General features: G+C 33.1%; 1 pseudogene; it reads right to left on the reverse strand.

The window, feature by feature from the left end:
- Positions 1-1,480: 1,480 nt before the first annotated feature.
- LOC149554930 (putative glycosyltransferase STELLO1 pseudogene) lies at positions 1,481-2,800 on the reverse strand (annotated as a pseudogene).
- Between the last annotated feature and the right edge of the window lie 24,774 nt (positions 2,801-27,574).

Here is a 27,574-nt window from a genome sequence, read left to right on the forward strand (position 1 = left end):
TTAGGAAGATCCCAAGAAGGAACATTAAAATAAGAATAATCAAGAATCAACTGTATGGGGTCTTCATACCAAAAAAATGGCATACCCATCTTATCTCCATCCCCATTTCCTAGTGATCAAGGGTTAAATCCATTATGATTCAATTTATAAAATTATTTAATATTAAATATTCAATTTAATAGGAAGTAAAGTGATGAGTTTAGGGACAATATCAATTGGGCAAGGGGCACAACATTAGCTACATGAGTTATCCTTGGCTACAGTCTATGACTCCAAGCTAGATGCACACTGTTGTTATTGATGCACCCTAACACAACATCACCCAAGGATTATTTAAATTATTTTTCACATTACCTTATTATATACTAAGCCAATTGAGGAGTCAAGGAAAAAGAGTATACCAATGCATTTGCTTAATTTCATTAGATTTCTAAAGTTCATGCTTATATTGAATAATGCTTCTGAATTAAACTATGTTTGCAACATACCGTAGTAATTTTTCAGATTACACTCTATGATCCATCATCAAGAGGAAGAGAAAAAAAGGATTGTATAAAAAATAATTGTAGACACTGTTCAATCCAGAAGTAGTATTCAATGTGTTTGCTAGTAAATAAGGATACAAAAAGCTAAGTAGGAGAGTGAACCTTGTGACAAATTTTCTTATTATCTACTTTCTACAAAGTGAGTTACTTTACTTAAGAGTGGAATCAGGAAAACCAATTACAACTAGCATAAGGTTTTGTTCTATGGGATGTCCCATGATGATCAAATGGTTTCCCTATTTAGGTGGTCAGAAATAACATTTTGCAAAATCAAATGCAAGTAGCATATGTTCCTTACTGCTTGAATCAGACTGTATCATGCTAAAGAACTAGCTAAAACTATTCTATTGTTTTTAGAAGCTAATAAAGTAATGTAAAAGGCATTATTAATATATGAAGTTCAGTAAAAAATTGCAAGGGATTGTTCTAGCATATTGCAAAAGAGCCACACAACTATGTTACTTGTGCTATCTTTTAAATATGTAGTTATACCAATTCAGAAACAAGATACAAGTAACACATAAATGTGGCCTGGACTCGCAAGATCTTATTATGAGAAAAAAAAATCGATAAAGACAATAAGGTTTTAAAAATTAGGCCCATTGTTAAAACATTGTAAAGAATTTATTTATAAATACAATTCAAAAGAAAAATATAATAAGTAGAAAATGCAGGAGTAAAACACTAAAATTATTAAATTCTCTGGGCATAGAAATCACAAAAGCATGAAAGATACAAAATTTTCATTTGCACACGTTGTGATGGTTGCATCGCATAATCAGATCTTGTAGTAGGCATCAGTTTACAAATGATCAAACAAAGATCCATAATTTTGATCGATCATATATTTTTCCACAAGATCCTAAAGTAGAATGAGATTCTGTATAAAATAAAATAAATTGACAAAATATAGAAACTAGTGCAAACCATGAAACTTACTTGTAAACTTGCCACCACTTTGCATACTCAACTCCAAGATCTAGATTACTCTTCTCCGATACAACCACCACACTCTTGAATATGCTACCATACAATATTCTCCACCCTATAATAGTATGATTCATAGGTCCACTGTAGTACATGATAAGCACTATATTCCCATAAAACTTCCTCTACTTGATCAGATTTCCAATCTCAAAATTCACTTCACCTACTTCCTCTACACCAAGATGCAATGATGGAAGCTTTAAAGGCACACAATATTTTTTATCTTCGTGGAACACTACAACACTTTGCCTACCTAGCTCTAATGACAACAATCTTAGTTGAAGGTAACCCATAGCCAACAGATCCTGAAGACAAGTAGCAGTGAAAGTCACATCTTGTGAAGTCCAGAAGCCCTCCATAGCAATGGAATGGCTCAAATGCAAAATCTTCTCGAACAGGGTCAGTTTGGTAGACTTTCATGATATAAGAAACTTGATCAAATGACCTACATTAACATGGAAGTCCTCCTCATTTGAAAAAGGATATGACTGAGTTTGATCAATTTTGTGAGTAGTAGCAGGATAAATGGCAACATAACCACCAATCTCCCATAAAATCCTCTGTGCCTAGTAGCCCTTGAGTATATCAGAGGCCATAGTACCAACAGAAAAAAGAAGCATGAGTCCCCAAACTACAGGGATATGAATTAAAGTATTGAATGAATTGAAAAGGGCCATGATACCCTGTGGTAGGGAAACTGGTGGAGCATGTGAATCAAACCTAATATCAAATGCCTTAATTCCAAACTTTCTAGTATAGTAGAACACCGAATCCACATCAAGAAACCCATTGGCTATTCCCCGTTGAATAAATTGTTTTCCACTGTAAACCTCTTCATAGTAATCCTCAAGATTAACATCACCCACATCCTCTAAAGGCAACCCCTAAGGCCAAATAGATCTCTAACCAAAATGAATATAAGGGTTTACAATAATTCTATTATTTTGGCTATGCTTATTCACATACTGTAGCATGGGCTCCCTCCAGGCCTCTTCACCTATCAACTCTACGTCAAAATGGGTACTCAAATTCTTGTTGATTGTAGACCTACACTCATTTGCATCATATATTTTCTTGGCCCCATGTTGAATGGAAAACAAATATTTGACACTCTTTCTTACATACGAATTATAAGGAACATGATTGAGGATCTGATAGCCCAGGGTAGACTGTTGCTCTATAGACAAAAAAAGTGTACCCTTGACATTCCAGTCCAATGGCATCTCTAAATCTCCCACGGCCACAACCCACCAACCCTTGATCAACATGCTAATAGCAAGTTAAATGCATGCAATGGAAGAGGCATGTAATGAAATGAGAAAATCAAGGCGAATTTGTCCTCATAGGAATGAAGTTCCAATTTTTCCCGTGCTTAGGCAAATTTGTCCTCACGAAAATGAAGTCCCAATTTTTATCCCACTTGTGCTCATACCTTTAGGATTTCTTGCGAATTAATGAAAGTTTTTCTTTTTTACCCGTCGCATGAATGAATGAAACTTTTTTTTTTACATAAGCCTTGTGTTGGTTGAAATTTCGACCAACACGGGGCTTACATGTAAAAAAAAGAAATTTTTGGCTTAACATTCCAACCAACCTAAACTTATTTAGTTGATGGTCAAAAATTTTGGTAGAAAAATGAGGTTAAATGTAGTAGTGAACCTTCACAAATGCTCCCTTGGCTAACTTGTCAAGCCTTGTCCCACTTGACTCTTTCCATTTTGCCCTCTTCTTCTCACACCAACAAATACCCTTGTGGTTTCTTATATAGTAGCAAGTCCCACAAAACCACCAAGTGGTATTACATAAACCATGTGCTACCTAACCCATTGATGCCACATTTAATATTGGAAAATTAATTCTTTTTTCCCAACATTAAATAACTACATGAAATATTATCACAATGTTACAATACAACTCATCAAGTATATCCCATGGGAATATTTATATATTGCATGTCCATCTAGGTGCAACATTACATAATAAAATAAAATAATATAATATAACAATATTATGCAATGTGTGCAACACCCGTTATCTCAACATGTTGAGTCATAGACAGGAAATGTTGACCATCAGATAGTGAATGTAGAGCATTTAGAACCTATACCATAACCTGAACAAAGAAGAGGAAATGAGAGTGATATTATTTTTCTAGATGAACCTAAAGAAGAACCATGAAGGAAACTACATGTGTTAGCAAAATATGTGAGAAGACATCATAAACCTAATCAAATCATTAGAGTTGCAAAATCAAGTGTTATGACAAGAAGAAGACTCAAAGGTGATACATTCTTATTATGTTAATTTGAGCCCAAGTCAATAAAGGGTGCATTAGAAAATGAAGATTGGAAACAAAGAAATTGACTAGATCGAGAAGAAAAATACTTGGATTTAGTTCCAAAACCTAAAGACAAAAATGTCATTGGGACAAAGTGGGTTTTTAGGGACAAGCTCAATGAAAATGGTGAAGTAACAAGAAACAATGAAAGAGTGGCATGCAAGGGTTATGCAAAGAAGAAGGTGTTGATTATGGAGAAAATTTTAGTCCTATAGCCAGACTTGAAGTTGTATATGCTACTTTAGTATGCAAGAAACACTAATTTAATGAAAACAAAAGCATTAACATTAACTAAATTAACATAACATATAAGATAGACAAAGAGAAGCCCTCAAATGAGAATGTGAGCCATAAATGAGCTCTCTCAATGAGATTGTTCTCTTGATTTGGGGATGAGCCTAATTTGGATATGGATTTAGGATGTGTGCTCAAGGTTCTCAAACTAGCTTCAATGGTGTTCTTGATGGATTTTGGCTTGGGTGAATGGATTTGATGTAAAACTTGCTCTCAAAATGGCATTATAACTTTAGCTTAAAGGATTGTGATGAGATGGCTTGAGAGGGGATCCAATTAATAGGCTAAGGGCTTGAGGGTTTGAGGGCTAAGATGCAAGGATGTGGAAATGGTTAAGGAGGGCTAGGATGCACTCAAAGGGGAGCACATGGATTGTGCTTGTTTAGCACCAATCAGGGAGTGACACATGTCACAGGGTGAGTGGGTGGAGGAAAGGGCAAGGATGAGTCAACAAGGGAGGCTCAAGGCCTTAAAGACCCTCATAAATGCCTTGTAAGAGCAATGAATGGGCTTGTAAGAGTCTTTATGGCCTTGTAAGAGAATTCACGACTGGGTGGTTGGGATATTTTGGAGATTGTTGACTTTGCTTGGCTTAGGAAAGTCTTAAGCTTGCTTAGGGAATGTGACAAGGTTAGGGGGGGGGGGGATTAAAGGTGATTTAGGATTTAGATTAGGGATGTTAGAGATATGCAAGTGGATGGAATTCAATGAGGGTGGGTGAGTTAGTAGGTAAGCTTGGTTAGTATGGGTGGATGGGGTGGATTAGGCTAAGAAGGGGGTTTAGGGATAGGCTTAGGATGAGGATGAAGACCTTCTAGAAGAGTCTAGAATTTCATAGGATGAGGATAAAAGGGTTTTTATGAAATAAATAAAGTTTTATTTCTTTCATGGGTTTGGGTTGAGGAGATATTCATTAAAACATTTTTAATAAACATGAGGATTAATATTTAACCTTAATTAAATATTTTGAGTTGGGATTAGGGCTAGAAAATGATGGGATTAGACTTTAATAGAAATTAAAGAAGGATTAGAAGATTTTGGAAGAGGTTAGTGGTCTTAAGTAAATTGGCCAAGTTTTGGGCAAAAAATAAATTAAATATTTATTTTGGGATTTTTGGTCAATTTATTAATTAAATAATTAATAAATAAGAAAAATAATGTTTAAATAAGATTTAAACATTTTTGGGAGGGATTCCTTAATTAAATATTTTAAATTAAGACAAGGGGATTTAATGGGATAAAAATAAATAAATAAAATAAATAAATAAATAATTAATAAATGATGATGTCATCAGGGACTTTTCAGAAAATAAAAATACTTTATTTTCTAAAGAATTTTTAGGTGTCTACAGAAGTAGTCAAAACTCTACTTGTATACTCAACTTACAAGAACTTCAAGGTATATCAAATGGATATCAAATCTACATTCTTAAATGATATACTAGAGGAAAAAGTATACATTGAATATCCTAAAGGATTTTTAGATCCTGATAAAAGGAACATGGTATGTAAACTAAACAAAGCTCTGTGTGGATTAAAGAAAACCCCAAGAGCATGGTATGAAAGACTACATAGCTACTTAGTGAAAATTGGTTTTGAAAGGACAAATGATAACAACAACTTATATTTGAAGAATGATAAGAACAATGAAGTACTATTATTTGAGATATTTGTTGATGATATTATATTTGGACGAAGGGAAGCATTATGTAAATCATTTGCTGATGAAATGAAAAAGGAATTTGAAATTTCTATGTTTGGTGAAATCAAATTCTTTGTTGGATTACAAGTTTGTTAAATGAAGTTTGGTATTTTTTATTTCACAATTCAAATACATCAAGGAAATACTAAAGACTTTTGGAATGGAAGATTCAAAGATAGTGAGTACAACTATATCTATAGGACATAATATATCTAAGACTGATGATTCTACTGATGTGAACTAGACCCTATACAGATCCATGATAGGAAATTTGCAATATGTTTTTCACAATAGGACAGATATTGCTTTGGCAATGGGGATAGTTGCTAGATTTTTAGCAAGTCCTAAAGAGAATCACATGATGGCTATGAAAAGGATATTGAGATATCTATAAGGTATAGGAGACTGGATTATATTATAAGAGAAGTGATAGAGTTGAACTGAAGGTTTTTGCCGACTTAGATTGGATTGGAAATATTGATGCCAAAAAAAGTACTAGTGGAGGTGCATTCTTTCTAGGAAAAATATTGGTGTCATGGACAAGCAACAAGAAAACTTGCATTTCCCAATCAACAATCAAAGTCAAGTATGTGGTAGTTGTAGTGAATTGTTCAAACATAATGTGGATTAAGAAATTGTTGAAATGAATGAAAGAAGAGATTATAGATCCAATAGTTATCTATTGTGATAATAGAAGTGCTATCAACATTTCAAAGAATTCAATGATGCACACAAAGGAATATGTGAATACAAAGAAACAGATTGCTGACATAGTCACAAAACCATTACCCAAAGATGCTCATGAATAAATTAGAGGTAAACTAGGGGTGGTTCCCCTAACCAAAGCTACTTAAGCAGACAAGATGCATTTCATCACATGTGCTAATCAAAACATTCTACATAGTGGTGCAATACAACTCTACTTTGGTACATGCCTAAGGTAGAATACTTTAGTACATCATATCAGTCATAGAAAGATGACAAGTAACAACCACACATACAAAATCTACATAATTAAGATTTATGAAGAGTTTTGAAGCTGAGAGAGCTACACATCTTTGGATTGCTGTCAAAGAGGGAGAGATTTATAGATTACTAAAAGTGGGAGAGATTTCTAAGAGAAGTCAAATGGAGAGATTACTATGAAAGGAGGTAAGATGCACCATAAAGGGAGAAAATTATGTAAGAGAAATTGGATAAGAATCAAAATGAAACTAAGGATATTGGTCACTCATGGAAGTAAAATCTTTTAGATTGTATGGTAACCTAGTTACTACTAGTATTTATATGTTTGAGATGTTATCATCAATGCGAAAGAGGGAGATTGTTGGAAACTTACAATTGGAACAATTGATGTTTTGTCATTGATGTCAAATCTATGGGTGAGACATGTTGCTACCTAATCTAAATATCATATCTATTTGATTGATGAAGAAGATTTGTGAAGTTACTCATAACTATAGCACCTAGAGGAAAGGTTGAAGTTATGAAAAGGAAGTTAAAATGGACATTTGATTAGATAGACTTTGATAAATCAAAGTAATTATTTATGTCAAGAAAGTTAGGCTAAGCATAGCAAAAGAGTAAAATACTAAGGAGTGCCGAGTAATGCTTGTGTCAATCAAGCAATAGTTACTATTGAGAAAATCTAGTGTTGATCGAGCATTAGCATCAATCAAGCAAGTTAGTTGATACCAAGAAAGAAACTTTATAATGATTGAATATTTTAGTTTGATTGAGTATTAGAATTTAGAGATTTCCAGGTGAAAATAAGAGAAAAAAATCCAAAGAAATTATAAGGTCAAGCCAACTCAGTTAATTTTCTTGGGAGATGTAAAACATTTTGATGATAAGATTGATGAGTTGGACCATTAAATTTAAGGAGATGATTAGGTAAAGACCTAATAGAAGGATTCTAGAGAAGTTTCTAGAGAATGATAAAGGTGATGAACAGATGCATTGAACCGAGTTGACTCTAATCATAAACCCTAAGATCTACGGTGGATGTATAAAATGGTAAAACATGAATTGCCTATTTAAAGAGGTATAGAACCAATCATTTGGTGCCATGTCCAACTGTGTCTAGTCAAGCTGAGCTATGCCCAACTAGTGTGTGTATGAGTGAGTTTGTATATAAAGAGACATATAGAGTGAGGTTGATCAAAAGTGCACAAGTGTGTGAATGCAAAGCTAAAGGAGAAAGCTAGCAGCTATGATTCTGTTAGTGATAATAAAATTAGAGTAGAAGGATTAAGTGTTGGTGAGAAGAGTGGATTAATTTCTTGAAAGGTGACAAAGAAGATAAAGATTAGAGATGATAGTGAAAGGCTTATCAGTGAACTAACATAAGGAACGGATGGAGATCTAAACCAGAAAAAGTGAGTTGTAATCACACAAATCAAACCTATTTTTTTCTTTCTTATCATTGTAAACAATTTGCATTGAAATCCTTTTAATAGAGGTTGACCTAATAGTCATTTGAAGACTTAATAGTCTATGTAAATCCTTTAAACATTATGAATGGAATGGTCAAAGTCCTCTTACAAGGCCACTCCTAACAAGGTGATTAAATCCTCTAACTAGGCCACATTTAATAGTGTGTATTGTAACCTTTAACAAGGTTGGATCCTAACAAAGATCACTTCAAAAGAGTGAAAAAGAGTGACATGTTGCTTGTATTTTTTTCCCAAATTGGGTTTCCATGTAAAATCCTAGTGCCAAATTGTGATGAATGTTTAAATTTGATAATGTTTTCATTATGCAATGCAGTTATCTTTATGCCAGTTTTATAGTAGAGACCAAGCAACAACAGGATAAGAAGAACAATGAAGTGATTATTGTTTAATTATTTAAGTGGTACATATAGACCTCGAGCAATTGATTCACGCCCCCCCACCCCCCCTCCTTACACTAGTACATTTGCACTTATTTTTCTACCAATTTTTTTGACCAAAGTTATGATTTCATCTTTTTTTTTTGTTTTCACCCCACAATGGTAAAATTTTTTCTAAGTTTTCTTGAGTTGGTCAAAATTTTGACCACCTTGGCTCATAACAAAAAAAGAAATTTTGCATATGCTTAGAAAAGACGTAGCAACAACCCTCTTCTTCATCACTCTATGAAATAGATTTTAGTGTTGGAGTTAATATGATGAGGCTTATTAGGCCCTATTTGAATGAAGACTCTTATTCTAACACCTTGTACAAAATAGCTTTCAATGATGGAGATTAGGGAAATCGACGCAATGGACAATGTGATGAACCACCTATTGCTTTTGCTCTCATTGGACACAAATCTAAGCTTCTTCAATGCTTTCAAAAGACATGATTTCAAAGTGATCTACATTTAGCAGAAGCTGAGGCGTAGAAATTTGTTGGACTCCTGCCAAGGAGTTGAGAATGCACCATTATTGGGTGAGATGGTTCAGTGTGTGGTTTGGTGTGAGCTCAGTGTTTTGAAGGGGTTTCTTTATGAGAGGGTAGGTGTTCTTCCCCATTGCAAACATCAACTTCTCAATGCTTTGCCTATCGTAGGTCGCACCAGTGTAGAGCATGATGGGTTCATTCATTCATTAAATTGTCTCTAGCTCTTCATCTTTGATCAATATGTCGAGGTAGTAGCTTTCCATAATTTATTCTTTAGGTGAAAATACACAATTACAAGGATTATAAAGCCCTAATTAATGTGGCAATTAAAGGGAATATTTGGGAAACAAAACTGTATTTACGCCAAGACAAAATTCTTGCATTCTTTGTGGGTACAAGGTTTAACCCACATGAATGCATTCAAAAGGGTAGATATTGTTTATTAGGTTTAATTTGAGTAAAAACTAGTAAATTGGGGCAATTTTTTGTTTGAGATGCCACTAAAAGATAAGAGATTTAATACAATAAGGGCCTCATTTTTTTCTCATGCACAAATGTTCTTGATGCCTATCTTTATTCTTTATTCTTTATTCATCACTATATGATGTGCGATATCTACATACTTTTTCCTTTATTAGATTAAAAAATCATGTTTATGAATATCTCTCTCTGCATCAACACATGATAAAACCATTAATCATTAGATTAAGTGATATTCATTCTCTCTTCCTTTACCCGCTAGTATCATCAAGGAAAAAACCCTACTTTAAGTAATGGGACGACCCTCTTGGTTTTGAATCTTGATTGTTAGGGTCTAGTGCCCCATGTTACTACTAGACTATAGCTCATAACTCAATGGACAATATCTATACGTATTACCTATTGCTGATATATACTATATTATGCATGCTGCCATAGCTTCTTGTATGACAATATCATTAAAATGAGACAACGTGAGTATGGTATTTGAATTTCTTTTGTGTAATTGTGCTTACAATCTATGGCTGACATGTTAGAAATTTATAGCCATTCTTCATACGTTACTTTTGATTGGCTTGGACTCAATATCATTAGAATAGAGGGTGGCTTTAGGAAGTGTCAATGGCTTGCAATTCTTTTTGTAGATAGCTTCTATTACATCTTTTTGTTTCCATATCCTTCCTATGTCAAATTTATAAGGAGAATGTGAATGTGATTCTACGAGAGGGAGAATATTAAAACAATGAAATGTTGATATTGAACATTAGCTAAAACTTGCAATATTTGGCAAGGTATAACCCCAATTAGCTTAGCACTATTTTAAAACTATATTATTCAATTCATATTGATAATAAATGGATATTCCTAACCAAAAGATTAGAGTATGATCTTTGGCAAAGTACCTATCCATATATTAGTCTCTTGCATTGTATATTAATGCCAATTTTTGTACTAACCTAGCTAAATAGAATGGAAAATGATTGTTATGAAGAAATGAGTCTAAGCATTATTACATGTTTTTTCCTTTGAAACAACTGTTTAATGTAGGCTTGCCAGATTTTTTTGCTGACTTATTTATCTTATTGATGTAGGTAAAGAAGCTAATGAATATCATTTGTGACTACCATACACCATTGTAGAAATACATGGGTATGATGGACCTTTAGGTATTTTAGTTCTTTCACTCCAAAATACTTGTACTAATCGGTTGGATAGTTTTTTATTTTGAATGATAATTTCCATAGCTACAGAGTTGTATTTTATTATAATATTGAATAGATTGTGGGTTTGTGGAACTGGACAAATGAAAGCTATACTCCTAATTTAAAGTTATTCTCTGATATTGCCATGATCTGAATTTTGCAGTTTTAAACTATTAACTTATTTCCCTTTTTCCAATAAAATGATTTTATTTGTCTAGGACTCTTTGACATTCTCTCCTTGTTGACAATAATAACGAATATAATATATGTACAGAATGATTTGTGTAATTAATTTTCACTTGCAAATTGACATGGATATATATGAGCAGGAGAGGAATGAAAGATTGTTTTACAAGCTCTTGGTTGATCATGTTGAAGAACTACTTCCTATAGTCTACACATTGATAGTTTGCAAAGCTTGCCAAAAATTTGGAACTATTTTCAGGAGTCCATAGGGTCTTTACATAAGCTTGAAAGAAAGGTATGAACATCTATGCCATTCTTAATTTCATTTTTTAGATTAGGATCATTTAGTTTCCTTCATTACTAACTAAGGTCATGTAGTTGTATGGAATATGCATTCAATCCATATCTGAAATTTATGTTTCTATTTTTTTTGTCAACTCTTGTTTTTATACTACTATTTTTAGGGATTTTTTGGTTTGAGAAACACTTGTATGGATTGTCTAAGTTGGAGTGCCTAATTTATCATCGTCTATCATTTTTTGGGTAGTAAATATTAGAGTCCCTTATAACCGTTATCTTCTACTCTATAGGCACACATTGACTTATTATTTCATTGAATCATATGTTGTCCTTGATAATAAATATATCACATTGCTTTGTTACAAAATAGATAATATTTTATGGTCTCTTGTTCACATGTGAAAAAACTATCACATCTCTCTAGGATCTAATTTAGAGGTAATTGATTTTGGCAAGGGAAAGGTCCTTGACGTACTAAAGAATTGGCCTAAACAAAACATCAAGGTCATTGTTTCCACTAATGGTGAATACATTCTGGGACATGGAGATCTTGGATACCAGGTAAACTCATAGAGAATTTGAATTTTTATGTGGTATATTTCTACTATTTGGGATATAAGGGTTGTTGACATATTAGACAAGTTTGTTATTAGTGACACACACTTATTTAGATTCTATACAACTACCAAGCTCATTGAATAGTTTACAATGTTTGCCATGTAATTCAGTAGCCATCGAGTTCTACAGTTGCTACCAAGTCTTTTGGACTAATTCCAGTGGTTACCGAGTAGATTCAGGTAGTGTGGAGTCTTGCAGTCTAGATCGAGCATTTTAGTGTATACCAAGTTTATCAGTGGTTATCGAGTTTGTAGTTCAGGTGATGCAAAGCTAGTGTTAACCGAGCTACTTCATGGTAACCAAGTGATTTAGTGTTTGCTGAGTTGCACAATATCTATTGAGTCACTAGTGTAGACCAAGTTCAAGACTACTTGAAATTGATTTATATGGACCAAGCTTCTATGTCTACCAAGAGCATGATGATGCCAAGTAGTGACAGTGGATGCCGAGTATCAGAACCTCACTGAGTTAGTCTTTAGAACCCAAGTGTCTTCATGTGGGCCGACTTTGTAATATTTGTGTTAACTTGTGTCATGGCCAACTTTGTAATTTTGTAAATTGGATTGGTATATATATGTGATGTATTGTATCATATCCAATGTATGAAAATGTAAGAAAAAGTAAGAAAGTGCAAGAATGTGAATGTGAAAGCACATGTATTGTGAATGTAGCAGATAAAGAATTATAAAGGCCATATTAGTACAAGGAGTAGTAGTGACAAATCTATCACAAAAAGGTGATTAGTACACTAAGGAATCTCTATCAACAAACTCAGTTGCAAATTAGAGATCTACAACAGGTGAACCAATCAAAATCCTCCAACAAGGTAGACCTAACAATCTTTTCTAAATCTGTTTACCAAGTGCATACTTCATTGTATGTTTATAAATCCTCTCACAAGGTGGACCTAGTAGTCTTATTTGCTCCTAATAGGGTAGACCATTAGAAGTAATCAATGTAAGCCTTAACAAGCCAACTTTATGCTGCAGTACTAAAGTTTGTGGGTATCATCCCCACCCCAATTTTACTTTCTATTTGGAAGGTTTCTGGGTCCCCAAATCTTTGTGTTCAAATGTTATGGATGCTTTCATGTTTTCAGTTTCTCATGCATGCAATTAGATCAGATGTGATGAATTAAATGCTAATTGGTTTATTGGATTAAGAATTGAAATTGTTAAAGTTTTAGAAGTTATCGATTCACCCCTCCCCTCTCAGTAACTTAGCATAGTCTTGAATATATCCAAAAATTGGTATCAAATCTCTATGGTTCTTAAGAGAAAGTCTAATATCTTGAGAAAATATCAAGGATATGGAGATATTTATACTTGACAAAGCTATTGACAATGAAAAGTTGGATCTAGAAATGGCCATTGCCCAACTCAAGAAAGCTAAGGAGCAACTTTCCCAATCCCTGAAAAGAAGAAAAGAACTTGTAAATCAAATGAATGATTATATTTACATTGAAGAAAGAATTGAAGAATTTCACTCTTCAAGTAATTCAGATGAAGCAAATGATGCAATCAAAGAACTCTTAGAAAAGAATGGTTCCCTACAAGAAGAAGTAAGAAAGATGAAAAGAGAACAAGAAATTTAGTTAGTAAGGTTATGTGAAGTATTCAAATAAAGAAACAAGATAAAAGAAGAAATGGATGGAAGGAACAATGAGATCCATAACCAATCCCTTTAGCAAGCAATCCTTATTGATCAAATCTCCAATGCAAATGAGGAAATCATGAGCCTAAGACTTGAAAATGAAAGAATAAGGAATTCTCTAAATTTTGAAAGACAAATAAATGAAAGAATAAAAAATGAGCGAAGATATGAAAAACAAATCAGTGAAAAATTGAGAAATGACCTAAATATTGGGAAGCAAATCAATGAAAGAATGATGAAATCTCAAGCAGACATGGATCAACTGAATGAGAAAAACCTCTATAGGAAAAAAGGAAAAGTAGGAATTGGATACAAAGAAGAAGGTGAATCCTCCAAACAAGGTGCTTAAAAGAATTAAAGACCTACTTGAAATCATTGTAGTAAGATAGGTCATACATCAAACAAATGTTGGAGTAATAGAAAAGCAAAGTTCAATGGAAAATGCTACAATTGCAATTAGCATGGTCATAGAGCTAAGGAATGCAAAGAGAAACCTAAATTTGAAGGCAACTGTCATAAATGTAAGAAACATGGACACAAGGCATCAAAATGCAAAACAAAGACATTGAATCTTGCAGAGAAAATTGTGAAAGCAATATTTGGTTGGGATTACAATACTTGGTGTAGATGTCATTACTGTGGAGAATTTGGACACATTGGTATGAACTATGTTAAACATCATATGAGAAAAATAGACACCACTATAAGATGTTTCATTTGTACAAAACTTGGTCATCTTGCCAAGAATTGTATGAATACTGGTAAAATTGAAGATGAGAAGAAGGCAAAGGTTGATAACATTCAAAAGGAGATGAGATAGAAATGGATTCCTAAGTCTACCGAGGATACTAGTTCAAGTAATGATGGTCAAGTCACTCAAGAATTAGGTGACTCTACCAATTCCAATTAAGTTCTTAAGGAAGAACTAGAACTAGTCTATCAAAGAAGACATCAAAATTAGTTCCAGTTGAAAGGTGACAAAGATCTAAATCCATATGCAAGATACAAAGGGATCACTAAGAAATATATGTATTAGTTATTACCAAGTTACCATCTCTACCGAGTAAGGTTGGGTAATAGACTCTACCGAGCAAGGTCAAGTGTAATGAAGGCACTTACAATTACTAAGTAAGGAAGAATTTGTCCAGTGATCAATATAGAGTAGTGGATGATAGTTTTTCAAGCACTATGTCAACTCATCTACCACTTTACCAAGAATTAAAGGTAAAATTTTAACAAAAGACATGGAATTGAATTCATTTCTCACCGTGAATTTTTGAGTGATATTGCGAAGAGCTATTTTCTATGTGATCAAGTGACTTGAGAAAATTTCCTGCAAACATTTTCAAAGTTCTCTCAAGCCACTAAGTAAAAATGGAATTAAACAGTTGCAAGGTCAAGAAAGGTTCTGACTTGTTGGTTAAAGGTGTTGAATGGAAGGTGCTAGATTTCAAGCTCATGCTTGCAGTTGTTGAAACCCTAGATTCAAGCAAAGCTCAATCTCAAATCCCTCCTAAGGTACTTCTTGTTAATGACATTCAAACTCAATTTAAATGTGCAATTCAAGAAATTGGTACTCTAGAAATGGATGATGCCCTAGGTCAGTTATGTGTTGATGGAAGCTTGAAACCTGATCATCAACATTCAAAAGCAAAAGGATTAACTCACATTCCCCATATGCCCTGAGAGTTTCAAATTAAATGGATTAGGTATATCCTTAGCTAGGTGCATAATAAATAACTGTCGTTAGAGTAGCCAATATGGATAATGAAGAAAATGATTCATCGAATCATTGGCCTTCCCATGCTTACCAAAGCCAAAACAACTAAAACCCTAGGTCGAGTAGAATTGAAAAAGAAAACCCTAGCCGAGTGGGATGGCAAAGGTATGAAAATAAGTAGTGTCATAGATGTAGAGTTGAAGTTTGGTATTCATGTTATAGCTCATAAGATATATAGTTCAAGCCATTTTAACAGTGTATCATGTGAAGCGGTGGACTTGGTGTGTAGAGTGGTGAAGAATAACTTATCTTATGACCTTGCCAAGTTATTATTGAGGCAATTCAATAAGAATATGGAAAGTATTATAACCTCCAAGAATAAACCGTGTAAATTTCATCCTCTATTAACATGTTTATTCTTTTATGTCCAAAAGTTCTTCCCTTCCAAAGGCACTGTAGTCTGAAGAAAAGATGTGCCTGTATTGTACCAAATAAATGAATATATTGCAAAAATGGGTGAGAGCTATGGAAACATCATGGACAACTACTTCGATGTGTTCAAAGAAAAAATAAACAATAGGTTCAAGATACCTAAGAAGTTAGTTGAAGAGTACAAGGATGATGTGTGCTTCATGGTTGATTGTGACAAGGTGTACATCCAGGTAGTTAAGCCTAGAGTTGTGTGGGTGAAGCCTCTTGGCTATGAGGTAAACATTGATGAGACCAAAGATATCATTGAATCCCTTGTCAATGAACCTATTGATCCAAACACCACTTATTTTGGTACTTATGAAGAGGCTAAGACAAGAATAGAGCTAGAAACAAAGCTCCCACAGGCAGTTAACAAAGGGAAGAGGAGGATAGCCAAACTGAAATCTAGTGCACCTCTCATGTTAACCAAGGGTAAAGGTGAAGATGAGGAATAGGAAGAGGATGAAGAAGAATTAGAGGAAGAAGAATAACCTTTGAAGAAAAAGGACAAGGTGATCAACACCAAGCCTGCAAAGGCATCCACTGCAGTCTTCACAAGGTCTCAGAAGAAAGGAAGTGACATTGTACATAGTAGACCTCCACCCACCTTTCAAGAAAAATTGAAGAAAATGGAAGAACGATCTAGAATAAATTTTTTTGAATCTTTGAAATATGAGACAAGGACAGAGGCAAAGTAGAAACAAGTTGAAGAACTGGTGCTGAGAAAATTGGGTAAATGGAAGTACTCACCATACTAGATTGCCTCTCAGATATGTAATGAATTGATAGAGAAAATAAAGCCAATATGGGATTTTTCCATGAAAATAGTAAAAGACATATATGCACAAACCCTGAGGTAGTTACTACTGAGCATATCAGATGCTGAGGTTAAAGAGTCTTTAAATAAAAATGAAGATAAAATGACTCTAAGGTTTAATACTTGTCTAGTTTTGATTAAGGATATAGAGCATGTCATTAAGAATACTACAAACACTTGGAAGAACATTTATCATCTTCATAAACCAAGTCAATATCCAATTAAAGTAAAGGATGTTGATGAAGAAGATGATAAGGAGAAAGATGAGGAAGAAAATGTTGAAGAAGTGACTCATTTTGATAATGAGGAAGATGAAGAGGATCAAGGTGAAGAAGCTACCAAGGAAGATAAGCAAGATGATGAGGAGACTGACCTAGTTAAGATAGCTATTTTAGTCATTGCATCACTTTCTCACTCCCCAAGCAAACCTTTGACTACATCAAGAATGGAGACAACTTCAACAAGTTTGGTTGTGACTAACATAGATACATCAAATGTCCAATCACTCTTTGCCCCAACACAAATTAGTATATCATTGACATAAGTGAATTTCACTTCATCAATTGAGCTATAGATTCCCTCTTCATCTACTGAGTTGAGTTCTTTAGTCATCATCTCTCCAATTTTGACTTCTTTAGTTTTAAGTGCATCCATGGTAAGCTCTCTAGTTTTGTCTACTTTAGTTTTGGATTCTATAGTTTTGACTTCATCAATTTTTGATTCATCTAGCATCTCTATAAGTATTCCACTAGTTAGTGCTATATTAGTTTTTATTGTAAGTCTAAGCATGTCCACTAGTGTTTCCATTCTAGGTACTAAGGCAATAAGTGCAAGGACAATTGTACCTAAGGCTCAATTGAGTACAAAATTTTTTAAAGGAAAGAAGATAGAGGAAGATATAGTTTTGGATGAGGAAATAGAAATTTCCAAATGGGATATCTATAATCTTTCTATAGGCCAAATGCACATATTTGGTTTACTCCTCTAGAAAAAGGCCAAGCAGCAAAGACTAAGAGAGGAAAGAGACAGAGAGTATAAGATTATAGATATGCCAAGATTATTTTGATTGAGGCTAACTAAATTGAGGTTGCTTCTTCTCAACCTATTTTGTTTCAACTTGGAGAGGCTGTCCAAAAGTTCAAAGAGGACACCAAGGGTCAAGAAAATCTGGTTGAAAAGGCTAAAACAAAATTCAGTAATAAAGTGCTAGAGCACATTGCTCATCAAATAACTATTCATCAAGTTGAGATTTCAACAATTTTGCTCAATCTTGAGGCGTCCTATTCAAATGTGTCATCACTTTTTGCAAAACTATGTGATATCACTGAATACTAAGGAAGTTAAGGTAAATTGTCCAAAATTGATACTGATCTTAAAGCTAGTGCTCAACAACTACAACTTGACCCTAGTTCAAGCTCTGCACATTTTAAGAAGATTAAATTTTTTATAGACATGCAAGTTGAATTGTTAAGAGAAGAAGCAAGGATCTGTTCTACATTGGTTGATATATAAAACATGATCCTTCCAGTCATGGATTCTATGTAGAAACCCATTGTTTATTCAAAGATTCTGATCTAGGATAACAGCTTCTCTATTGCTGACCACATGATTGAATTATCAACAAAAGTGTAAATTTCCATTCACACATGGAAGGTATTACAAAAGAATTGGGATAAAACTTTGGCAATTACTCTCAAGGTACACTCTAAATTCTTATCTCATTTTGGTGTCTCAATGTAAATATGTTAGAATAAATCTTTGGCGTTATTGTCAAAAAGGGGGAGGATGAGATATGGGAGAATAGTTATAGGGGGAGATATGTTATTATATGTAAATAGTGGATCATATAGTATGGGGAAGAAATATGCTATGGTGAAGAAATACACTGTATATACTTACAAAGATCAATTTTGAAAAATCTTAAAAATAGACCAAGCTAGTATCACATGGTGATGAATACATGGTATTTAGTTTTGGGCCAATAAGTGTTTTTGTCACTAATGCCAAAGGGGGATATTGTTGACATATCAGTCAAGTTTGTTATTAGTGACACACATTTATTTAGATTCTATACAACTATCAAGCTCATTGAACAGTTTATAATGTTTTCCATGTAATTCAATAGTCATCGAGTTCTACAATTGCTATTGAGTCTTTTGGAATAATTCTAGTGGTTACCAAGCAGATTTAGCTAGTGTGAAGTCTTGCAGTTCAGATTGAGCATTTTAGTTTATACCAAGTTTATCACTAGTTACCGAGTTCATATTTCAGGTGATGCAGATCCAGTGTTAACCAAGCTACTTCATGGTAACCAAGTGATTCAGTGTTTACCAAGTTGCATAATATCTACCAAATCACTAGTGTAGACCAAGTTCAAGACTACTTGAAAGTGATTAGTATGGACCAAGCTTCTACATCTACCAAGAGCATGATTATGTCAAGCAGTGATAGTGGATGCCAAGTATCAAAACCTCACCGAGTCAGTCTTTAGAACTTGAGTGTCTTCATGTGGGCCGACTTTGTAATATTTGTGTTAACTTGTGTCATCATGACTTTGTAATTTTGTAAATTGGATTGGTATATATGTGTGATGTATTGTATCATATCCAATGTATGAAAATTTAAGCAAAAGCAAGAAAGTGCAAGAATGTGAATGTGAAAGCATATGTATTGTGAATGCACCAGATAAAGAATTATAAAGGCCATATTAGTAGAAGGAGTAGCAATGAAAAATATATCACAGAAAGGTAATTAGTACACTAAGGAATCCCTATCAGCAAATTCAATTGCAAATCAGAGATCTACTACTTTATCCTAATAGGTGAACCAATCAAAATCCTCTAACAAGGTAGACCTAACAATCTTTTCTAGATCTCTTTAACGAGTGCATACTTCATTGTATGTTTGTAAATCCTCTCACAAGGTGAACCTAGCAGTCCTATTTGCTCCTAATAGGGTAGATCATTAGAAGTGGTCAATGTAAGCCTTAACAAGCCAACTTTATGCCATAGTAGTAAAGTTTGTGGGTATCATCCCCACCCCAATTTTACTTTCTATTTGGAAGGTTTCTGGGTCACCAAATCTTTGTGTTCAAATGTTGTGGATGCTTTCATGTTTTCAGTTTCTCATGCATGCAATTAGATCAGATGTGATGAATTAAATGCTAATTGGTTTATTGAATTAAAAATTGAAGTTTTTAAAGTTTTAGAAGTTATTGATTCACCCCTCCCCTCTTCGTAACTTAGCATAATCTTGAATATTTCCAACAAGGGTGCATTTTGCATTTTATATTCTTTATTCCTATATTTATTTCTACTATTTGGAATATAACTTATAAGTGTACATTTTGTAATTTCTTTATTATTATATTTCTCTTCCAAACAATATGTTATATATATTTTTTCTATGTTTTGACAATTGGATTTTGTGTTATTTCATTGGACATGTTTGTTATGAACAATTTTCATCAGGGAATGGGAATTCCTATTGGAAAACCTACTCTGTATACAACACTTGGGGGAGTTCATCCTTCAGAGGTATTCATCGATAGTAATAATAGATTGTGTTTTAATGTACCTATCTAATTTTAGGATGTTATAGTGATATCTAACATTGTGTCTAGTCTTACAACTTGTATGTGAGCAATGCCTTCCAGTAACTATTGATGTTGGGACCAAAAATGAAATATTGTTGAATGATGAATTCTACATAGGGCTAAGACAAAGATGTGCTAGAGGCCAGGTTTTGTTCTTGACTAGAAAATATTTCATCTTTGCCTTTCTAATTTGTACTATGGCCCATGTCTGCACAACAAAACTTTCTAACTTAATTATGTGTTGAAGGAATATGGCAACTTCCTTCATGAGTTCATGTCTACTGTCAAACAAGCTTATGGAAAGAAAGTTCTTATCCAGGTCAACCTTGCTTTTAATTGAATGTCTCTTACTTGATATTTCTTTTTCAAATTGGGTTAATGATACAATTTAAGTTCTACTTTTCCCAAAAGTAATTGATAGTGAATGCCAGACACAATTTTTTGTAACCTTTGCATTTTCATATAATACCTAGTTTACCATGTTTAGATGTTTAAGAAAATAATGTATGCAAAGTATATGTTAGTACATTCTATGACAAAATCATAACATCAATTCTATTGTGCTATTTATATTTAGTGAGGAAAATCTAAGGAAGTTGAAGAAAAGTGTGCCCTTATGACAGTTTGAAGATTTTGCTAATCACAATGCATTTACCTTGCTAGAGAAGTATTCTTCAACTCACATGAATGTGAACCAAAAAAGCTTTAACGATGATTGGTGGTCCACAATGAGGTAAGAAAATTGTTCATTTTGTTGTTGTTCATGGCATATTGTGATGATCAAATCATGATGATGTTGTTGTTGCCAAGGTTCCAACCCTTGCTAGGCCATTGTGACCATGGGCAATGTACCCTTGTTGATCATGCTCAAAGTTTTGCATATTCATGTCAATGCTTTGGTTGTTCATGCCAAGTGAACTTATTCTTCAAACCATCATTAAGCTAGAGCTCTTACAAGCATTATGCCCTTGATTAGTGTTTAGGCTATTGTGTTTATAGGTTTGGACCATATGTGTTGATGTTTTGTGTTTATGCCACGAATGTTTTTCTGATGTACTTTTCACAAAAAAATTGATATGTTATTATTTAATTTTTAAAATGTTGATTTATAAATGTTCCTATGTTATAAAACATTTTCATTATTTTTGAAGATTTAATATTTGTAAGTCATTTGCACTTGCAAATATGCTTTCTATTTCCCTGAACCTATTGTGCAAGAAATAAGCTACAACACTACATTGATACTAACCCTTGTACCCTTGGAAAGATAAATGATACCTTTGATAGCATGCTTGAGAAGATTTCTGTTGGTTTTGTAAAATTAGCTTGCAATACAATAGTAATTTTTTGAATATTCAATGATGTGTCATCATGGCGAACACTCCTTACATGGCCTTTGTGTGTGCATCTTGATAATTATGCAATTTTTTATTCATGTCTTGTGAACATTGAGTAATTAATGTTGTAATGAACTTGTGGTAATAGGCAATCTTATATACCATTGCAATAAATAACATTTAAATTTTAGATTAAAAGAAATATATAGTTGTTTCATCCCTATCTTGGCATGTTTTCATATGGTTTTCTCTATGTCAAATGGCTTCCTAGATGGCTTATTTCTATAATGTCTTGAATAATTAATGATAGAGCATTTTTTTGTCTCTAATGATTTCTTTTTCAATAGAGGTAGACATATATAGGAAATATCTTAATTGTTGTCAACGCATTTATGAAGCTTCCACATCTATATGATGCTCACATGATGGAGTAGTATAGAGATGCCCCCTTTGGAGAATTGAGCCCCTATGTTTTTGCAATTGCTGATGCTTCATATTGGTAAACTTTTCAATCACTGAATGACATCAGATACTATGTTTTATTGGCTGATTACTGATGAAATTTTTTATTGATTAGGAGTCATTATAAATTAAGACATTCATTATCTTTGGAAGTTGATATTGTGAATTCTTCTTACAAGGTAGACATAACTCTTCCTTTAACTCTAATGGTAACTCTACCTTGCTTTCACCTAGTTCAGATCATTTTGAGTTTTGAGTTAAATAACCATAACTATGCCTTGGACCACTAGTCATCAACAAGAACCATCTAGTCCATTTTTCTCATTTATTATGTAGTGTGAGCACTTGTTGCCTTAAAAAGAATATTAAATCTTTTTACTGACAAGCATTTTTTGTTAATTAGGTTTTCAACAGAATAGGAAGAAGTTGACAATGATGGAGCTTTTGAGTATTTTTACTCCAGAGGACTAGTCCTTTACATTTTCTGAAGGAATCAATAGGTACCCTGATTTTATGTTTAAGGATAGAACAATGTTTGAACTTGGTTGTGGGAATGGATGGATATCCATTGCTTTAGCTAAAAAGTGGTCCCCTCAAAACGCAAGCTCTTATTAAATGCTCATTTCTACCAATTTGATTATTGTAGCATTGGAGATCTTTGATTTACCATTACTTTAATTGGACAAACCTAATTTAGTTCAAATTTTTTATCCTTCCTATGTTAAATGCTTCTCTTGTCTTATTGCTTAGGATGCAACTAAATTCTAACATTATATGGGGATTTTTTGATATTGGAGATTATTGTGTTGCACAAAAATTATGTATATTGTGTGTATAATAATGTGCACTCATACACCTATGCATGTCTAATATATTTTTAATTGATTCATTTATTCCTTTTACAGGTTTATGGTCTTGATATTAATCCTAGAGCAATCAAAGTTGCTTGGATAAACTTGTATCTAAACTCCTTAGATGAGAATAGGTTCCCAATTTATGATGATGAGGGGAGGACTCTACTTGAAAGGGTAAGATTCCATGAATTGGATCTCTTATCTTGCTATAGAGGACACAACATCATGGTTGATAGTATTGTGGCTTGCATTCCACAGGTACCCAATTCATGTTCTACAATATTTCTTTTCTTCATGATTGTTTCAACTAATTTCAAAGGAGCAAGATTGACTCCCTATTATTACTAGAGCTTGAATCATTGTAGTTGTTGCTTATAGAGCTATTAAAATGATTAGGATAGTATTTCTTGATGGTTTTAAAAAATGCAACTCCTAATTTTACAAGGTTGGATCTTCTTTCATGTCTTTACTTGAGACTATCAGCTAGGCTTAAATATATTAACTATAAGAAAAAGATCTTTGATCTCCTGGTTCAAAGTGCTATGTAGATACTAATCTAAATCAACATGCACTTCTAAATGAAAATATCGATGAGCAATAATAACAGAAAATATGCCGCTAAAGTTTTTCTTGCAGTAACTATAGAAGATTTAAACCATGTTTTCACCAAATCTTGTTCACTTAGATAATGTATTTCTGAAAATAAATCACAAATGGACAACAAAGATGCCATATTTATGGGTACAAATTTCAGACAAATGCCAAAAAGGCAAGAGTTTCTCTTTCCACAATAACTTAAAGTTGTCACCATTATCTCTGAAGCAATATATCACATAACAACATAGGCTACATATTATCTACTAAAGTAGCAAGCATATCCCATAAGAGCTTCTGTGCTAATTTGGTTTCCTATCCAATATGCACTTTTAAGGTTTATGGAAAGGAAATAATCATCAAGTTTAGGGGATATATATTATCTGAAGACTACTTTGCAATAGTATAAATTAGTGGAATCAACTTCAAGTAACTTATATGCAATCTAGATGATAGTTTTCTACAACCTCCTTGAGCAATTAATGATCCCAATCTATTTTGTGATCTAGCACCCATTTTATATGTTCTCCTCCATAGATTGTGTTTGTAAACTATACTTTCTGTCATTTTATTGATCACTTTTTTTCTATCATCATCATCCACTACAATGGCAAAAGTGAATTTCACTCAGGCACACTTGTTGTCATTTCAAAGTCATGTAAACTGCTATATATCCAAACTATATTCTTGATGGATTTTCAAAAAAAAAATTATGAGTCATTCTCTAAAGAATTTACCAAATAATGTCCCCTGCCTCGTAGTCAATTAGATAGATCTTGAAATAGGTACTGAAGCAATGTTGTTTTTTCAATATTCTCTTATTGCTTCCAATCTAAATGGTCATATGCCACCAAAACAATGCTCTTCACAAGTAAAATGTTGGTTCTATTAATGGATAAAAATTAGTTTGAGCCACTGTTGTGTCCAAATCTTGTATCTTGATATTAATGAAATTCTAAACTTAAAATAGAAATTAGACAATCCCACCTAAAAAGTGAGTGCATAATGTCTCTCATTATCATTTGATTCACAACTATATATATATATATATAGGCATCACCTAGAGGCTAGAGAGCATGTGCTAGACTAGAAATTTTTTAGTCAACTCAAAATTTGAGCTCCTATGCCACTCTTCCAAAGAAATTGGGGTGGTATATTTGATCTATATATCCATCCTTCAATGTGACCAACTTTGTTTTACAAAATATGCAATGGTATCTTAACAAGTGTAGAAGAATTAGATAAGATACTTAAAATGGAAGATCGCCTTTCATAATATAGAAGTGTATTGAATAAAATGAGACACCTTTAGGTTTCTGTGTCATCAAATATGATAATTCTTTGCCAAAAAAAGTTTTGTCAACCCCTTAAAGTTGTTTACCATCCTATACTCCAAGAATATGGATGCAAGCTTGCTTGGATCTTGGAAGTTAGTTTAGATATTGAATTCTGGGAGCTATGAAAAGGAAAGCACATATATCTCATGAGATCCACTAATGGCTTTCAAAAAGGAGCACCAATTTGTAAAATTTCAATGTTTAGGTTTCATCCAATCTACAATTTCTAGATGAGCAAATGTTGACTTTATGAGGTGTCTTGGTACACCTAACCTATATTGATGGTTGTTACATTCTCCGACAAGCAATATATAAAATTTTAGTTTCATGATCAGCCTTTAATAGTACTCGTAGTTGTTTCTTAGGCAAAATATTGGTTCAAATGTTTTTTTTTAGAAGAAAAATCTGTCAATTCTTTCGCAAAAAAACAACAAAATCAAATGCAATCCTCACTGAAATATGGATGGATCAAATCACTAGAATGACATTTTACAGTTTTTTATAATTCATGAATGAAGATATTATGTACTTTCAATGTTCACTAACATTAGCAATCCCATGTAGACATTCAAAAATTTCTTCAAGATGGACTTGTAGTAAACATCATGAAGAGAAATATGAAAATAGTTCTACCAAGCCAATTTATCTCAGTGAGCTCATCTAAAAAAAGATAGAAAAGGGTAAGAGTTTAATCAAATAGAAACTCCTATAAATTTTTTGAAGTAGTTTACATTAATGTTGTCAATATATAGAGGGTTTAAAAATTTATTCATCACCATATCATGATGCCAAAGATGACAAAAGGCCATTTATGGATATCTTTCCTGAACCAAGGATGATTCCTTTAGGAGCTTAGGTTTGTGAAGGTTTTACATAAACCAAAGGCATTTTTGAGATAGAGATTGTACCAAATTAAGCTTTGGAAAATGTTTTGTGTTGTCATGTGGTTTACAATGACTAAAATTGAAACATGATAATTTAAACCATCTAGATATGCACCCTCTATGTAGGCATTGACTTGATCCTAAGCTTCTTCTTCATCATGAAAAATGGGTTTGATGACCATTAAAAGATGCATCTTTTGTAGGCTGCCTTGATTATATCAAAGTTGAAGCACAAGATTATCCTATGCTCAACTTATGCATTTTTTCTCTTAGTTTGCTCTTAGAAATTCCCTCTTTTATGACTTGCATCATGTTTGCTTGTTCTTATTCTTGCCTATTTTTGGTCATGATATGTATTCAATGTTTTGAATTTGTACTTCCCAATATCTTTGTGGTTTTATTTTTGAGATCTTAATATAATATTATTATATGATTTTCTTGTGCATTACTAGCTAATTTCTTTCTGTACTTATTTTTGGTCCTGGTCTATCTTTAATGACTTAAATTTGTACTTCCCAATATGTTTGTGGTTTTTCTTTTGAGAGCTTAATATAATATTATTCTATGATTTTCTTGTGCATTATTGGCTACTGTCTTTATGACTCATCTTCTTTTTCAGCCTCACTGTCAGCTTTTTTGCCTTTGCTTTCTGATTCAATTTCCTCATCTCCTTGAATCATACCTTGGATTTCATCCTCAACCCTTGTTCAGCGTTAGGTTTTCTTAGAATATTTCATTTGATTTTTTGACTCTTTTGAATCTTACAATGCAAATTAACTTGATTTTTGAATAAATATCATAACCAGGAATCACCCTTCCAGCATGTTGTGGCTCTATTGGGAAGTTCTTATGCTTTAAATAATTTAATAAACATGTAGTTGGGCATGAGAGTTATGAAAACAACATTCTATTAATTGGAAGATACAACATAATATTTAGAAGAGATGGAAAATAATCCAAATGTTGTAGTTCTAATAGTAAGAGGCCTAGTGGATATGAACTCTAAATTCTAAAACACTCTTTAAAATTTTTTATAATGTTTTTGGTCAAGTGTGGGCTTCTCATTGTTTAAGACAACAACACCCCAAACTATTCAATGTTGTCCAACAGTTATCTTTTATGTCCTTTGGGTGTAGGTGTATTTTCAAGTTGAGTTTGAGTTTACTTTCAAGCATGGTCATGAGGTCAAGACTGCATAAAGTTTTAATGACATATAAGGTAATAGCCTTAAATGTAGAGAATCCTTTTTAGTTTTAAGAATTTAATAATTTTGATTTGGAGCTAGATTTATATTCTATCTAGGCATGTATCTTTCATTGATTGCAGCCCTATTTTGCTTCCCTTACATCTTTCTATATTCTTTTGTTCAACATAGGATGAGAGTATATTGTAATAGTAGCCTCACAAAATTGCAACTAGTTTCTATATATATGCTCTTAGTGATCTGTATTACTAATGCCAATGTGGCATTAGGTAACACCTTGGTTGGTCTGGGAAATCAATTGTCTTGATTTAGAGCTTTGAAGTTTGAACTATTCAAATGAACAATCACCCTTTCCTTTAAATAAAAATATTAGGCTAGTTTAAACTTAAGTTTTGATGTTGTCTACTGAAGGCAATTTTTTAGATTAAGGTAAAAATAGGTTTTGAAGGGGCCCCAAAACCCTTTACATTAAAGAGAAAGATAAACCTTTAAGCACAACCAAGTTTTAAAAGGACTTGAAACTAGCTAAATGACTAAACTAAGTTTTACAAGGACTTGTGACCAACAGATGTGACCAGAAAAAAAAACCATAAAAACACTAGAACCTAGACAGTCCACAGACTGGAGCA

The sequence above is a fragment of the Cupressus sempervirens genome, chromosome 5 (genome assembly GCF_028749045.1).
Source record: "Cupressus sempervirens isolate cs-2001-9-10 chromosome 5, ASM2874904v1, whole genome shotgun sequence".
In the NCBI taxonomy this organism is placed as follows: Eukaryota; Viridiplantae; Streptophyta; class Pinopsida; order Cupressales; family Cupressaceae; genus Cupressus; species Cupressus sempervirens.